Raw genomic sequence first — 13,087 nt, 5'->3', positions numbered from 1 at the left:
AAGGTCCTGAGTTCAAATCCCAGCAACCACATGGTGGCTCACAACCATCTGTAATGAAATCTGATGCCCTCTTCTGGTGTATCTGAAGACAACTGTGTACTCACATACATAAAATAAATAATTATTAAAAAAACAAAAAACAAAACAAAACAAACAAACAAGAAAACCAGAACCGCTAAAGTAAGACTTGCTTTTCTGGGACCATGGAAGCTGGTCAGCTGGGGCTAAAGAACCAGCCGTGGTTAAGAAGAGACCAGCATCATTGAGGTGAGATCTTCTGCGAAGTGTTTCCTCTGAGTCAGCACACAGAACTGTGTTCCAGATATGAGTACACCGTTGTTCAGGCACACATCAGATCCCATTACAGATGGTTGTGAGCCACCCTTTGGTTGCTGGGATTTGAACTTAGGACCTCTGGGAGAGCAGTCAGTGCTCTTAACCACTGAGCCTCTCTCCAGCCCCGAGCCTTTTTTCTTTTCCTAAAGCCACTGTAAGTGTCCTGTCCTGCCTCAGCCTCCCAAGGACATGGGATTAACAAGCTTCTCTGTAAGGGCTTAGTTTACACATTCGGCAGACACACTGGAACAGAGAGACACACCAGAATATAGAGACTCACTAGAACAAAGAGACACACTGGAACAGAGACACACTGGAACAGAGAGACACGGATCTCCAGGAAGACTTGGCTTACTCTCCAATCTCTAATGATTGGGCACCACCCCTCAGTCCCTTAGAACTTCCTCCAGCACTTGTCATACTGGGTCCAAGAGGTCCAAGTGGCCTGGCTCCTCAGGGGGCCGGAAACTCAAGGGGATGTGAGCTGTGACTTCTTTCCCAGGACATGTCCCAATGCTGTCTAAGGTCCTACCACCTTGTACTAAACTGTGAAGAAAAGCAAGCCTGCTGGGATGTGGCCAAGCTGGGTGAGCACTTGCCTAGCTCCCCCAGCCCCTAAGGCCTGGGTTAAAAAGTGGAGCATCCTGCATAGAGAAGACACAGTGGGGCCATGTGTGATCTCCACACTCAGGAGGAAAAGGTGGGGAGGTCGGAAGTTCAAGGCTAGCTTTGCCTACTAGGGAGTTCAAGAAGGCTCTCCTTGATCTAGTTTTAGAGAAAAGAAAGAACAAAGGAAATAAATAATACAGGACCAAGGTCCCAGGGTCTTTGACAGCTTTCTTTTTTTTTTTTCTTTTTCTTTTTTTTTTTTTTTTTTTGGTTTTTCGAGACAGGGTTTCTCTATATAGCCCTGGCTGTCCTGGAACTGACTCTGTAGACCAGGCTGGCCTCGAACTCAGAAATCTGCCTGCCTCTGCCTCTTGAGTGCTGGGATTAAAGGCGTGCACCACCACACCCAGCTTTCTTCAACAACTTTCAGTGTCTTCCTTCTTTTTTTTTTTTTTTTTTTTTGGTTTTTCGAGACAGGGTTTCTCTGTGTAGCCCTGGCTGTCCTGGCACTCACTTTGTAGACCAGGCTGGCCTCGAACTCAGAAATCCGCCTGCCTCTGCCTCCCGAGTGCTGGGATTAAAGGCGTGCGCCACCACGCCCGGCCAGTGTCTCCCTTCTTAAAAACATTTGTCAAGATAGAAAGGCCTGTTTTATGCCTGGTGAGAAAGAGTTAGAGGTAAGATCGTGTCTCTCTCTAGTGTCAGCTGAACAGGAGCAAAGGGAGGCCCCAGAAGGCAGGAGGGCACTGGGAGGCTGAGATCTGATTCGCTGTGGCTAATCTTCCCCAGGAACTCCAGAAGAGGGTGAAGGAAGAAAGGGGTGTTCACTTAGCTTGGGTGAAACCTGGGTCTGGCCCCTAGCACCTCATAAACCAGGCATGGTGGAGCAGGTGTCTCATAAGTTCATGGTCACCCTCAGTTGCAGCTGTGAGTTAAGGCCAGTGGGCCTGGACTGCCTGAGACTTCAACTCAATAAAAAGGGGGAGGGGCGGGGAGAGGGAGAGCTGTTGGTGGGGGGAGAATACAGAAGAGGGGGTAGGCAGAGGCAGAGGCAGAGGCAGGGGGATGCCTGTGAGTTTGAAATCTTCAGAGTGAATTTCTGGACAGCCAAAGCTACACAGAGAAATTCTGTCTTAGGAAAGGAAGGAAGGGAGGGAGGAAGGAAGGAAGGAATGAAGGAAGGAAGAAAAACACTCAACAAAACAAAACAAAAAGCAAACAAAAATCCACCACAAACAAAACCAAGCTGCCCTTCCTGTCAGTTAGGGCAACAGGCCTGAACAGGCCCTTCTGTTCAGCAGAGGGACTGTGTGCATTCACTCCACAGGTATTTATAGAGCACCTGCAACGGGCTGGGCGTTGTTCTAGGTGTTGGGGAAAGCAGCCATGAAATAAATATGGTGTTCCTGTGTCCTGGGGAGAGGACAGGGAGGTAACTATCCATGCTTAATCAGGGAATATGTGCTATGGGGAAATCTGCAGGGGCTGCGGGACAGCGGAGCAGCATTTGGTAGCAGGCAAACGGTCCAAAGTTTGATCCGTGATAACTGCCCAAGTCCAAGGGCAGGTGGGATAAATGACACTGTGTGTGTGTGTGTATGTACATGTGCATGAGTGCACGTATGTGTGTGTGTGTGTGTGCAAGAACCTAGACCATGTAGGGAAGGCATTGCTACTAATGACTTCCAAAAGTAATTCTTAGCTGAGCAGTGGTCCTGCACACCTTTAATCCCAGCACTTGGGAGGCAGAGGCAGGCAGATCTCTGAGTTCAAAGCCAGCCTGGTCTATAGAGTGAGTTCCAGGCCAGCCAGGGCTATACAGAAAAACCCTGTCACGAAAAACAATCCCCTCCCATTATTTAAAAGTTGACACTTTAAAATGTAGTGTGTGTGTTTGAGCGTGACATGAAGGGAATGTGGGGGCCAGAGAACAGATGTGGGAGTCAGCTCTGTCCTTCCACCATTTGGGACTCTGGGGGTCCACCTTGTGGGTGTCTGGCTATCTAAGTCACATCAACAGGCTTGGCATAGCCTGTTGGTCACCTCCTTTCTTTTCACCCCCCCCCCTCCATGCCCCCTCTGTCTATGTGGCCCTGGCTGTCCTGGGACTGTCCCTGTAGATCAGGCTGGCCTCGAACTCACAGAGATCCATCTGTTCTGCCTCCTGCTTGGCCTGCCCTTGTTTCCTTTAAACAAACCTCTTTCTTTATCCTATATATTTGTATCTGCCTGCATGTATCAGATTCCATTACAGGTGGTTGTGAGCAACCATGTGGCTGCTGGGAATTGAACTCAGGACCTCTGGAAGAGAAGCCAGTGCTCTTAACCTCTGAGCCACCTCTCTAGCCCCCTCAGGTTTTATTTTGTTTTGCTGATTTATCTTTGTCCTTTGCTTTGTTTTGTTTTTGTTTTTGCAACAGGATTTTTCTGTGTAGTTCTGGCTTTCCTGAAACTCCCTCTGTAGACCAGGCTGGCTCAAACTGAGAGATTTGGCCTGCTTCTGCCTCCCAAGTGCTGGGATTAAAGGTGTGCACCACCCCTGCCCAGCCAGGGGCACTATTCCTGAGGAGGAGTGGGAATTGAGTGGAGCCCCTAGACTCATAGCTGGAAGCCCCGGAGTACACGTGTGTTGTGAGCAGATGCGCCTGAAAGTCCGAGGCGGAAGTCAGGTGGCTTCTGTGACCCATGGCCTCATTCCCTTGAGACAGGGTCTCTCAGAATCTCAAGCTAGCCTTGTAGTCCCAGCAATCCCCAGTCTCTAACCTTCCCTTCCACCTGGCGATTACCGGTGATTTTTTTTTTTTTTTAACCTGGCTTTTTAAGTGAGCTCTACGGATTTGCACGCAGGTTGTCAACAAGCACTCTTGCCCGCGGAGCTGCCTCCCAGCCTGTGCACGAACTCTCTTTGGAAACTTGCTGCATCACTGATCTGCTGTGGACAGAATGGGGTTCCACGGATAACAGAGAATGTTCTAACACAGCTTCACGGTGTCCTGGAGCCATGAAACGAGCTCCCTTTGCATGCCTCTTTCTTCCTTTCTTCCTTTCTTTCCTTCCTTCTTTCTTTCTTTCTTTCTTTCTTTCTTTCTTTCTTTCTTTCTTTCTTTCTTTCTTTCTTCCTTCCTTCCTTCCTTCCTTCCTTCTTCCTTCCTTCCTTCCTTTCTTTCTTTCTTTCTTTCTTTCTTTCTTTCTTTCTTTCTTTCTTTCAAGATTTATTTATTTATTTTATGTATATGAGTATACTGTAGCTATACAAATGGCTGTGAGCCTTCAAGTGGTTGCTGGGTAATTTAGGACCTCTGCTTGTCCTCTCAGTCCCTGAGGGCTCTGTCCCAAAGATTTATTTATTATTATAAATAAATAAAGATGGTTGTGAGCCACCATGTGGTTGCTGGGATTTGAACTCAGAACTTTCGGAAGAGCAGTCAGTGCTCTTAACCACTGAGCCATCTCTCTAGCCCTTCTACACTCCTGGTTCTTATAAGGTGGTTCCACTTGCACATTTCTGAGCTAACTCCTAACTTCTCACAAAGCCCTTCTGCACTCCTGTTTCCTATAAGCCCACCCCACCCCAGCACCTCTGGGTTCTCTCTCAGCCTGTAGCCTTCCTTTTAATAAATTCTATCCATCCTAGTTCCGGATTCTTCACCAGCCACTGCCTCTACCCCGGGCCCCATCCCCTCATCACCTTGCCTGGCTTAGGCTATTGCAGATGCAGCTCCTGACTGGTTTGTTCTGTGTACCCTAAGTACCCTACAGACAAGCCTCTGCCAAGACACTTAAAGGGGCTTTGTTGTTTGGATTTTTGAGACAGGGTCTTACTGGCTGGCTGGCCTGGAACTCGCTCTGTAGACCAGGCAATAGATTCACAGAGATCTGTCTTCATCCAAGTGCTAGGATTAAAGGCGCTAGACAGCCACTATTCCTGGGCTCTTGTTTGTTTGGAGACAGGGTCTCATGTATCCTAGGGTAGCCTAGAACTTTTTTTTTTTTTTTTTTTCCAGCACAGGGTTTCTCTGTGTAGCCCTGACTGTCCTAAAACTCACACTGACAACGAGGCTGGCCTCAAACACACAGAGATCCACCTGCTTCTGCCTCCTCAGTGCTGGGATGAAAGGTGTGCAGGACCACCACCCAGCCGCCTAGAATTTATTTATTTATTTCTTGCTAGCATTTAGAGGATTTGTGGAATGGAGCAGGGTGGTTGGAGGTGGAGGGAAACTAAGGCAGCTTGTGGTTTGTACCTGGTAAACCAACTCCACTGCTCTTTGTAGGAAGTGTGGGCTTTTAGCGTGCTCTAAGTAAGGGTCAAAGGTCACCCACAGGTCATAACACGCAGCAGTCAGGGGTCAAGGATGTCAGTCTACCTGAGCTATCTTCAAGTTCCTGAAAAAAAGAAAAGAAGAAGAAAACAGATTAGGTAACTGTCATTGATGTCACACCAGAACGAGCAGGACTGCGCTTCACTTAGCTCAGTGACCTTGGAACTCCTGGTGTGAGCGATAGGCGGGGAGGGAATGACCCTTGAGGTCAGAAGTTAAGACCGTTTGTGGTTAGTGTGCCCTAGTTCCTGTGAGAACCCAGGCCCTCTCACCTGAGGTCGACTCTCTGGCCAGTTGACTCTGAGAGGAAGTGCCTTCTAAGTCACTTTCCGGTTATTGGTAGGATCCAGCTACTTGGGGGCTGATGTTTGCGAACATTAGTGAATGAAAAATTGAAAATAAGACTGAAGAGATTGGCTCAGTGGTTAAGAGCACCGACTGATCTTCCAGAGGTCCTGAGTTCAATTCCCAGCAACCACATGGAGGCTCACAACCATCTGTAATGGGATCCGATGCCCTCTTCTGTTATGTCTGAAGAGAGCAATGGTGTACTAAAATACATAAAATAAATAAATAAATCTTTAAAAAAAAGAAAATAAAAAATAAAGAAGATACCAGTGTTCCTAGGTATGGTGGAAGAGGACGTTTATTGTAGATGCGAGGGAGAGAGCCAGCAGCTGGGAAGTCCTGGAGAGTCCAGAGTGAACCAGACCTGGCCCTGGGAGGAGAGGGGAGCAAAGGGGAATAGAGGGGAACAGAGGGCCGGAAGAGTAAGGCCAAGTATCCAAAATGGCTGTGTTATCTAGGGAAGGCAGCTGAGGAAGAACACCCCAGCCTCTGGGCTGGAGAAATTTAGGGTATGCCAGCCATGCCCTATAACAGGCAGGGACTGAGGGATGCTGGGAGAACCTGGGGCCAGGGTTGCTTTGCTATGTTAAATAGGCACCTCTGCTAGTCATTTGTCCTGGGTTTGAGATCTAACTATAAGTTCCCAGCCAAAGGAACCTCTCTGTAGGGAGACTACCAACTCCGGGGTAGTCTCGGGTCTTGGTACCACCAGCACTGAAGTCTATACGGTGTTAACAAGAGCTTTTCAGGTGGTGAGAGCTTAGTGGATAAAGACACTTGTGGTCAATCCTGGAACTTGTGTGGTGGAAGGAGATTTCCATATGTGCTCCACAGCACACTAGTTCTTCCTAGCAAACAAAGAGATGTCATATATATATAGAGAGATGATATATATATATATAAAAGACAGGGTTACACTGTGTAGCTTGGCTGGCCTAAAACTATGTAGACCAGGCTGGCTTTGAATGCAAAGAGGCCCTGGGTCTGCTTCTAATTCTAGAGCCCTGAAATTAAAGGCAGGGGCTCCAACCTAGCCAAGATTTATTTATTTATTTATTTATTTATTTATTTATTTATTTATTTATTTATTATTTATTTATTTTGGAGACAGGGTCTCTCTGTGTAGCCCTGGCTGTCCTGGAATTTACTCTGTAGACCAGGCTGGCCTCCAACTCAGAAATCCACCTGCCTCTGCCTCCCAAGTGCTAGTATGGTGACTTAAAATAAGTCACCATCCAGTGACTTATTTTCTTTTATTTTTAAAGATTTATTTATTTTATGTATGTGAGTACACTGTAGCTCTTCTCAGACAATTTGTAAATTATGTGTGTGTCTGCATGTGCACATGTGTGCTCGAGTGTGGGTACCTTTCAAAGCCAGAAGGCAGCAGCGTCAGATCCCTTGGAGTAGACAAGCATGCTCGTTTGTTTTGAGTCTGGGTCTCTGTGTAGTCCTGGCTGTTCCGGAACTCTTCTTGGCGATCAGGCTGGCCTACCTTTGTGGCTTGAGCCCTAGAGTGAAAGGCCTGTGCCACTATAACTGTCCCCAACAGTAAGCATTATAAATAGACTTTGCATTAAAATGTAAAATTGCGGGCTGGGCGTGGTGGTGCACGCAATTTAATCCCAGCACTTGGGAGGCAGAGGCAGGTGAATTTCTGAGTTCGAGGCCAGCCTGGTCTACAGAGTGAGTTCCAGGACAGCCAGGGCTGCAGAGAGAAACCCTGTCTGGAAAAACCAAGAAAAAAAAAAAGGTAAAATTACACTCATTTACTCATGCGTGCAAATGTATGGATGTGGGCTGGCCATCCATCCGCCGTGAGAGGGTGGGGGTCAGAGGGCAACCTGTGGGAATCGATTCTCTCCTCTGACCCTCACCTTGTAAGCGACCGCTTATCTCTTTGCTAGGCTCTGTTTGTTCCCAGGGCATAGGTACTGACCTATTCTTGCTGAGCTCCGTGACTGGTGGACCGGTCTTAGTGGAAGCAGTTACATAAACAAAGTGGATTTCAGAGAGGTCAAAACTGGAGGGATGGGGGGGGAGTGGGGGGACTCAGGTCATCAGTGCAGAGTGAAGCCCAGGGGAGGTGGGACTGAGGCCTGGGGACTGAAGCCAGAGGAGGAGGAGTGGTAGAAGGGAAGAAACAGGAGCCGGCTAGATTGGAGTCTGTGAGCCAAGAGTGACACTTGTTGGCCGAAGAGGGGGTAGCCACCTGTGACAGGCTGCGGAGGTCAGAAGTAGAAGTGAGTACACTGTTGCTCTCTTCAGAAAGAGAGCAACTCACGTACATAAAATAAATCTTGAAAAGAAAAGAAAATGGGAGACACACGCCTTCAATCACAGCCCAAGGCAGGTGAATGAATCTCTGCAGGTTCGAGGCCAGCCTGGTCTACAGAGAGAGTCCCAGGATAGCCAAGACTACAGAGCTCAGTTTGTATACTGAACCTTAGAGTTTCCCACACCAAGTACCTTCTAGCATCTCTTTAAAAAGCTAAACATATCTATTTATTCTTTTTTTTCCTTAAGATTTATTATATCTAAGTACACTGTAGCTGTCTTCAGACACTCCAGAAGAGGGCACCAGATCTCATTACAGATGGTTGTGAGCCACCATGTGGTTGCTGGGATTTGAACTCATGACCTCTGGAAGAGTAGTCAGTGCTCTTACCCGCTGAGCATCTCCAGCCCCCATCTATTTATTCTTATTATTACTGTGTGTGTGTGTAGGCACATGGGTGCTATGGTGTGTGTGTGTGTGTGTGTGTGTGTGTGTGTGTGTGTGTGTGCCTGTGTGTACATGTCAAAGGACAGCTTTAGGATGAGGCTTCCAGGGTTGAACTCAGGCTGCCCGGACCCTGCAGCAAACACTTTTAATCTGAGGAGCCATATTTTGTGCTTCCAGGCCCAGCCATCTTTTTGCTTTTTATTTTGTTATACAGTCTCACCAAATTGCTGGAGTTCGAATTCCGGTAGGCCTGGAACTTTTTGACCCTCCTGCCTTAGGGTCATCAGCTGGTGGAATGACCCGTTTACACCTGGCCCGGCTCAAGTTTCGCTTAATCGAGTTTATTTCTGGTTTCCAGCCTCCTCACTTCTGCTGTGACTGGGCTGAAGAAACCGGGGCAGGGATTAAATCCTGTTGTAGGTTTCAATACTGTTTGGAGAATCTTGTTTTGGCCTACAGTGCTAACTGGAAACTTGTCGCCGATTGCCACCTAGTGGCCATTTGAAGAACTGCCCCAGGTCCAAATGAATTTCTCGCAGTTTATTGGGAAAAGGAGTTAGACTGCTCGCTATTCTGAATTCGGTGAGTCCACAGTAGCCCGAGTTGGGACTACTCAGGGTTGGGAGGAATGTGGTTCAAACGAACAGTGTTGGGGTCCGGGAGAATGGCTTGGTGGGTAAGAGCTGCCAAAGCATGTGACCCTGAGTTCAGATCACAGAAGCCAGTCTGGAGCATGGTGTGCACCTGGAATCCCGGTACTGGGGCCGGAGGATTTCCGAGGCTTTTAGACAGCTTAGGCAGTGTAGCCAGGCAATAGCAAACTCCGGTCCGGTGTAGGAGAGACCATCTTGAGGGGATAAAGAAAAGTGATCATGGACATCTGCCTCTGGCCCCCATGCAGCACAGCCCCACGGTGATGAACAGATCTCCACTCCCAGACACTTCTTTTACTTCACTTTATTTTTTGAGACAAGGTCTTATAGGTCTTATATATAGACTAGAACTCTTTCTGTAGACAAGGTTAGCTTCTAACGCACAGACATTGGACTTCCTCAGCCTCCGAGTGCCGAGGCAGAACGTGAACCCCATTGTACCTGGCTTCAAACATTTTTGTTTTGTTGTTCCTACACAGCATATGGTCTCAAGCAGCTCAGGCTAGCCCGAAACATGAAAATACAGATGGGGAAGAGTTTGAACTCCTGAACCCATACCTCCAATCACCAAACGCAGTTTCCCGGCCCACACCACCACCATGCCAATGTTTAGAAGGCTATTTATTTGTTCATTTGTTTATTTACGTAGAATTCTGAGACAAGGTTTAAAGGTAGTAGGTAGGAGATAAGGTAACCCTACTATCCCACTCTCCATTGAGGCTGCTGCATATTAGGAGTTAAGAAGTGTATAGAAGGGTTGGAGAGATGGCTCAGTGGTTAAGAGCACTGACTGTTTTTCCAGAGGTCCTGAGTACAATTCCCAGCAGCACATGCTGATGAGATCTGCTGCCTTCTTCTGGCCTGCAGGTTTACAGCAGAATGCTGTACATATAATAAATAAATAAATTTTTTTAAAAGATTCATTTATTTATTATATGTAAGTACACTGTAGCTGTCCTCAGATACTCCAGAAGAGGGCATCAGATTTCGTTACGGATGGTTGTGAGCCACCATGTGATGGCTGGGATTTGAACTCGGGACCTTCGGAAGAGCAGTTGGTGCTCTTAACCACTGAGCCATCTCGCCAGCCCTAAATAAATAAATCTTTTTTTTGTTTGTTTGTTTTTTTTTGTTTTTTCGAGACAGGGTTTCTCTGTATAGTCCTGGCTGTCCTGGAACTCACTTTGTAGACCAGGCTGGCCTCGAACTCAGAAATCCGCCTGCCTCTGCCTCCCGAGTGCTGGGATTAAAGGCGTGCGCCACCACGCCCGGCAAATAAATCTTTATATATATATATATATATGGAAGGTATAGATAGGCCATGCTGCTGCTGCTGCTTCAGGCCACACTACTGCTGTTTCAGGAGCTCAGCCAGTGTGACCTAAGTCCTGCCTCTATGTGGCCTGGCCATGTCACCTCCTCTAGTACTCTGTAGCACTGCACACAAGGCCGACCTGTAAAGACGGTGGGTATGAGACTATAACATTACACTTGGGTGTGAAACACAGGCCACAGGAGTGGTTCCCTGTTGATGATAGGTGCACACCAGCTCTCAGCAGTGAGCTTTCACATACTCTTTCCTTGGAGGCCTGCAGAGATGGCTCACTGGCTAAGAGCACACACTGTTCTTACAGAAACCAAATTTGGTTCCCTGCACCCAACCCTGGTGGTTCACAACCACCCAGAACTCAGCTCCAGGGACTCCAACAGCCTCTCCTGGCCTTCCTGGGAACCTGGACTCATGTGTACAAACCCGAGTGCACACAGGGACACATGATTTAAAAAAAAATAGAGATAACTTTTTAAAGCAGGGTGAGGTGGCACATGCCTTCAGTTCCAGCACTCAGGAGGCAGAAGTAGGTGGATTTTTGTAAGTTCCGGGCCAGCCTGGTCTACATAATAAGTTTCAGGCTAGCTGGGGCTACATAGTGATATCCCAATTCAACCAGCATTTGTTTGTTTGTTTGTTTGTTGATAAATGACTCTTAGGGAAACACTAAATTGTGTGTTTTTCCAGCATGAATAGAACCCTAAGTCTGAGCCTTTAGCACTCAGGAGGCAGAGGCGGATTTCTGAGCTCGAGGCCAGCCTGGTCTACAGAGTGAGTTCCAGGACAGCCTAGGGCTACACAGGAACCCCCCCCCCCAAAAAAAAAGGAAAGAAAAGAAAAGTAATAAAGGAAAACCCTAACTTTGATCCCTTACACTGCACAACTGGGTGTGATGCTTGTTGTATATCTGTAATCCCAGCACTCCGGAGGCACAGGTAGGAAGATCAGAAATTCTGGGTCATCCTCAGCTAATGGAGAGTGGAGGCCAACCTTGGATAAAAGATGGAGAAAAGACCCAGAAAATGACAGAGTAAGTGAAGGGGTGGCCCCAAAAGCTTGCAGACCTGTGTCTGGGTCCACAGAACCTGAGTAGAAGCCAGGCCTGCAGCCTGTGGCACACATCTGTAATAGCGGCTGAGATCCCAGCACTCTCATGGCAAGATGGAGGTGGTGGGGCAGAGATAGGAGAATCCTGGAAGCTGTGGGCCAGTTCACTTGGTGATGCAACTGCAGCAAAGACCTCCAGGCAGAAGCTGAGGACCAATCTCCACACACATGGCCCCCGAGGTATGCACTCACGTGCATGAGTGTGCACTGTCACATAAACAGCACCAAGTTCAAAATGAACGGACCATAGAGGGGAAAGGGCGGGGCCATAGAGGGGAAAGGGCGGGCCAGAGGGTAAGAGAGCAAGCTGCTCTTCCAGAGACCCAGTGTTGGTACCCAGCACCCGTGGCGGGCAGTTCAGGATTTTCTACCCTCACGCCCAGAGGATCTGGGGTCTCTGGCCTCCTCGGGTGCCTGGACTTGCAGACATACACCCTCACGCAGACATAACTGCATATACATTATTAAAAGCAACAGAGGGCTGGAGAGAGGGCTCAGTGGTTAAGAGAACTTGCTACTCTTGCAGAGGACCCAGGTTCAGTTCCTGGCACCTACACAGGGTGGCTCACAACCATCTGTAAAGCCAGCTTCAGTGGGGATCCTATGCCTTGACCTCTAGATGTCTGTACTGACATGTACGGAATCATGCTCACTTTAAAAAAAAGGGTGTGGCAGCACATGTGTTTAGGAAGTGCATTGGCTGGGAATGGAACCTGGGCCTCCCAGGTGGCAGGCAAGAATTATTTATTTATCTATTTAGATTTTTTATCTTATGTATGTGAGTACACTGTCGCTGTCTTCAGACACACCAGAAGAGGGCATCAGATCCCATTACAGATGATTGTGACCACCATGTGGTTGCTGGGAATTGAACTCAGGACCTCTGGAAGAGCAGTCAGTGCTCTTAACTGCTGAGTCATCTCTCCAGCCCCACAGTCGAGAATTCTACCACTGAACCACCAATGTCACTTACAGGCTTTTAATCTTAGTAAGACAGAGGTAGAGATGGGAGAAGGTGAGGGAGGGACAAACAAAACCAAAAAGAAAAAAACATATAATTTATTTATTTATTATATGTAAGTACACTGTAGTTATCTTCAGACACTCCAGAAGAGGGCATCAGATCTTGTTACAGATGGTTGTGAGCCACCATGTGGTTGCTGGAATTTGGACCCAGGACCTTCAGAAGAGCAGTCCATGCTCTTAAATTAACTGCTGAGCCATCTCTCTAGCCCGAATATTTTTTTAAAAATGTTAAAAATAGGCACCAAAAAGATAGTCAACACAAAAGGTTCTCTCTCTTTCTCTCTCTTCCTCCCCCTGCCCACCCTCCTCCCCCTTCTCCTCTCTCATTAGGTAAACAATACTATAACAGGCTGCATATAATTCACCCCCCTCCCCCAGAAAGCCGGGTGTGGTGGTGTGGTGGTGCACGCCTTTAATCCCAGCACTTGGGAGGCAGAGGCAGGCGGATTTCTGAGTTCGAGGCCAGCCTGGTCTACAGAGTGAGTTCCAGGACAGCCAGGGCTATAGAGAGAAACCCTGTCTCGAAAAAATCAACAAAACAAAACAAAACAGACAACAACAACATCATCATCAACAACAACAATCCCCCCCCCCCCCCAAGGCAAGCTGTTGAGCAGATCTCGGGTGAGCA

This window comes from Mus caroli, unplaced genomic scaffold, assembly GCF_978045245.1.
Source record: "Mus caroli unplaced genomic scaffold, Mus_caroli_1 scaffold_18, whole genome shotgun sequence".
NCBI lineage: Eukaryota > Metazoa > Chordata > Mammalia > Rodentia > Muridae > Mus > Mus caroli.
The sequence above is the reverse complement of the archived record's forward strand: the minus strand, read 5'-3'. Positions refer to the sequence as shown.